Below are 4,467 nucleotides of genomic sequence, written 5' to 3' on the forward strand. Positions count from 1 at the left end.
AACTGTCAGGTGGAGAACAACTGTAGGGGACAAAGGAGGAGGCAGAGAGGCCAGAAAAGATGGTGGCCTAGGCCCGGTACCAGATGTGATAATGCAGATGCATGGCCAGACACAGGGCAGAGTGACTAATTGACTATGACGGGCAAGGAAATCATCCATTAAAAATGGGAATTTTCTGGAAGTGGAATTCCAGAATCCCAGACTGAGAAATAATTCCTCGGACAGTGCCTTGGTACACCACCACAATCAGCCTGCCTCATCAGAGCCCTGAGCAATGGCACAGGGACAGCTCTATGCTACTGCCAGCCCAAGGACCAGCCTCGAGTGCTCGGTGGGCGTTTGGCAAATGAATTAATAAACAACAGAGTACTAGTAGTGGGAGGTGAGGGGTGGGGAGGGAATGAATTTGAAACATATTAAGGAGGTAGAATCAACAGGACTAGGAGGCTGAAGGAAGGTGGGGGTGAAGAGGGGATGTCAAGAGTTCATGTATTTGCTCATTCAAACTCACTCATTCAACAAATATTTCATGAACTCCCACTATGAGCCAGGGACAGTGATGACAAGGACTTCCATGGCCCTTGCCCCCACAGAGCTTAGAGACTCACAGTGTGGTAGGTTTAGACACATGAGCATACACGGGCATACATGCTGCCTATTGGTGATGAGCGACATGAAGGCTTGAGTCCACAGAACGTGATGACAATAACAAGGACAGGCTGTCTTCAGAGGTGGTCAGAGGATGCCTTGCTGAGAAGGTGACTTTAGAGGTGGGCAGGGACCAACGGGTGCCAGTTTCGAGAGCTCTGGTGAGGCCCAGGCTCTGGCTTAGGTAGGAGCCTAGGGGGACTGCGATGCTTTGCAGAGGTAAGGACCAAGGAAGATGAGTCCCTCTGGAGAAGGTCATAAGATCTAGTGGGTCATCCGGGGGCTCTGGGCACACAGGAAGGCTTGGGATGGTCAGCAGTGGATGGATGGAAGCCCTGAAACTGGATGATATATTACAATGGGGAAAAGAAAGAGAAGAACCCAGTCCCTGGAAGCAATCCCCAGGCTCAAGGACTACAGAGTGCTGCCAAGGGAGGCTAAGAAAGGGGGCTGAAGAGGTGGGAGAGCTGGGAGGGAGTGAGGTGTATGTCTGCTAAGAACTGGTGAGGGAGAAGATATCAGTGCCCTGAGGGCCTCTGTGCCTCCTGCCGCCCTGACAGATTGGTTGTCAAGACCAACCCTCAGGAGTATATTCAGGAACCTCTTAAAGTCCTTCAAACCATGTATGTCTGTGGTATGTGTTACCTCTAAAGGCAGAGGACTACAGAAGTGAAGCCTGAAGGGTCGGGGTGGGAGGGCAGAGCATTCGGGGTTGGGGAGGGCCAGTGGTGTCTTATAGATGGGAGGGGTGGGGGAGTGGAGCTGGCCGTTTGACGCCATCGTGGGGTCAGCTCTCAGCTCCACCTCAACCCACCCTAGGGGAGACTCAGTGCTCCAGGCCCTCACTGGAAAGGACTGGGCTCTGGCCCCCTTGGCCAACATGTGCCCCAAGCCCAGGTAACTCACCCAGGCTCAGAGAGTAAGACCTGACCCTCCAGAAGTCGTACCCAATTAGTGGTAACTGCATAGCCTGGCTAAAAGCCCAGACGGTGGCAGGAAGGGCAGCCTGCCCCCGCAGCAGAGAAACTGAGGCTGGGCTGAGAGGCAGTGCCTGGACCCAGAAGGGGTTCAAAGGCTAGGATTCTGGCCTCCCTGTTCCCCTCCCGGAAGCTGGCGCTGATCCCTTCCTCCAGCCCACCCAACCCAGCAGTGGACACTCCAGGACCGATTTTAGGCAGTCACAGGTCTCTAGGGGCTATGGGATCTGAGGAGGGTACGGGCAAGCCGGGCTCTCCCGCGGACCCGGTTTTGGGGTCTGCATGGGAAGGAATAGGACCGCCTTGGCGAGAGGTTCCCTAAAAGCCGCCCTGTTTCTGGCCCTCCCGCCGCCCTCGCGTCCTCCAGGGTCCCGCCTACCCACAAGCTGGTGGACTCCGCGGGTCACACGCTGCCCCGTTACTCGAGAGGGCGGAGCAAGCCGTGGGCCCTTCCACGGGTGCCAGAGCTGCGGGAGTGCGGGGGGTGGGGCCCAGCGGGCGGAGGGAGGAGCGGGTCGGCGGGGTGCAGGGAGGGGCGGCCGCCGGCGGTGGCGACAGCGGCAGCTGCGGCGCGACTGACCAGGCCGGGCACCGACGAGCGCACAGAGAGCGCGAGGTCCGCGTAGCCCAGCGCAGCCATGTAAGTGTCCGGGGTCCGCAGGCCGGGCGAGGGGCTGGAGCGGCGATTCTGGTGCCTCCTTCGCCAGCACCGCCCGCAGATCCCAAATTTGCTGTCCCAGCTGCGGCCCTGTCCCACATAACCCCATCCCCGGGACCTGAGCCGCACGATGTCGTTCCCCACCTTCCCCTGGGCGCGGAGGACGCATCTTGGCCCCACAAAAGCCGCCGCCTCCAGCCCTGCCGCGCCCGGCACTGCCTCCTTCCCTCCCACAGCAAGGCCCAGGCGGCCGGTGCCCCGGGGCTCTGGAGTGGGCCAGGCCTGAGGGCGGGCCCTTGGCAGTAGCCTGGGCCCTGGCACGATTGCTCTCCCGGAGCCCCCTATGCCTTCCTCGCAGGGAAAGCTGAACTGGGAATGGGAAGGGGGTGACGAGTGGTTCAAGCTGTCCTCCGGGATGAGCTAATCCTCCCGGCCCCACCGACCGGCCTAAGCCGCTTTGGGGCTTTGGGGCCCGGCTCAGCCGGAGCCTGGCCTGGGGTCCGGCTTTTCGCCCAAACCTGGCTTAGCTGAAGTCGGAGACGATCGCCCCAGCGTGGTGGGGAACACACCTTGTCCTGGAAGTGGGAGTCTGGTGTAGGGTCTTTGCAAACAGCTAAGCTTGGGCACCCTACAGAACTGATTTGAGGAAGGGGCTACTGGGCAGGGCTAAATCCCACCTCACCACTCTCTGTCCTCCTCTCCCCAGTGAGGCCTGAGTCCACCTCTGGGACTGACCCTTTTCAGCCAGTTCTACTTGGTTGCTCCTAATGCATGTCCAGGCTGGCTGACTGAGCACCTACTGTGTGCAGTCTAATATAATAATAACCGTGCCCTGGGCCTCCCCTAGGCCTGCAGTGATCAGCAGGGGCATAGCTTTCTTAGGAATGTTATATCAATCTGGCAGATGCAGAAACAGGCACGGGGAGGTTAATAGTCTCAAGGTCACACAGCTGGTTTGGGGAGAGGTGGGAATTAGACCCAGCTCTGAACTCTTGCTACTGCACTATCCACCTCTGTGGCATGGAGGGGAGCCGGTGGGGGAGATGAGAATCCAAGTGAGGTACAAAATACTCCAGCAAGACTGTGAGCCCTAGCTTAGCTCACACTTCAACCCTTGCTCAAGAGTCCTGGGTCCTCTGGTCCAACAGCCAGAGAGAGGGCCTGGACTTGAGTAGGGGTGGAGGGAACACGCAGGGCTCCAGGCTGGGTCCTCCCTGGGTGGAAAAGCAGACGGGAAGGGTGCGGCTGAGTCAGGGCAACCCTTTGCTGCGGCTGGGACTCACACTCCTACCAGGCCTGGCCTAGGGGAGGCCACCAGGCCTCCAGCACAGGGCTGGTCTGGGAATGTGACCAGCTGACTAGGGAGGGGGCCGGCAGGAAGTGAGGCCACCCTGCTGCCTCCGCCTGGTTCCGGGGTGGGGGGTCCCAGACAGGGCCCGCCTCCCTCCCTGCTCCAGCAGCTGCAGCATGAAGTCAGCAGCCAGGTTTGGGGCAGTTGCCATGGAGACAGGGAAAGGCTCAGGAGGGACCCCATTTTCTCTTGCAACCCCTCCTTACCCCAGTTATTTTTAGCATCTGTTAACTGAAGTGGGGCTGACCCACAGGATGGGGCTGGGCCAGGGACGCCCAGCAAGGAGACCACTGAGCTGGGCAGTGTAAGTGGCAGGACCTCCTGCCTCACATATGTGAGGCATGTAGAGGGTTTTGGGGGCTGCAGGATCTGCAGCCATGCAGGTGGCCAGAGTTCTACTGCTGCTGCCCTAACCTGGGAGTTCTACAGGCCCTATCACCTTTGTGACCTTTCGCACATTCAGAACAGTCTTCAGTAAGTCTGGAGAGTCCTCTGGCTCTAATCAGCCAGTCCCTGGTTCAGGGGGATCCTCTTCCTCAGTTCATGGGGTTCAATTATTTCCCTCCTCCACAGCAGGGTAGATCCTACCTGTCCACCTCCTGAAATGGTCACTCAGATGGTTATTCTGATGGTCATTTGGGAAAAGTGGACCAACAGTTATACATCCTGGTCCCTGTGGGACTAGGGGGTTGGTGGTAGCAAAGCCCTAGTCAGAGAAAGAAAATTGATGGGACAGTCAGCCTAATCTGAATCCAGCCCACCCACTCAGTTCCAGAATCCCAGGGGACCCCCATCATGCCCCATACCAAGGGAGCAGAACCTCACTCACTGAT

General features: G+C 58.6%; 1 protein-coding gene and 1 long non-coding RNA gene across 2 annotated transcripts in view; one reads left to right on the forward strand and one right to left on the reverse strand.

Moving 5' to 3' along the window:
* Positions 1–475: 475 nt before the first annotated feature.
* LOC105305774 lies at positions 476–2,092 on the reverse strand. Its single transcript, XR_002777301.1, has 2 exons — positions 2,005–2,092; positions 476–983 (listed from the first exon to the last, which is right to left on the reverse strand). It is a non-coding gene; the product is annotated as an uncharacterized LOC105305774 (long non-coding RNA).
* A 57-nt stretch (positions 2,093–2,149) lies between these two features.
* The window catches only part of RIPOR1 (RHO family interacting cell polarization regulator 1), a 16,013-nt gene continuing 13,695 nt past the window's right edge, over positions 2,150–4,467 (forward strand). The window contains exon 1 of the mRNA XM_023523556.1: positions 2,150–2,265. The gene's annotated coding sequence lies outside the window, so the exon portion shown is untranslated. The remainder of the gene's footprint in view (positions 2,266–4,467) is intronic.

Source organism: Pteropus vampyrus, unplaced genomic scaffold (assembly GCF_000151845.1).
Source record: "Pteropus vampyrus isolate Shadow unplaced genomic scaffold, Pvam_2.0 Scaffold394, whole genome shotgun sequence".
Classification (NCBI taxonomy): domain Eukaryota; kingdom Metazoa; phylum Chordata; class Mammalia; order Chiroptera; family Pteropodidae; genus Pteropus; species Pteropus vampyrus.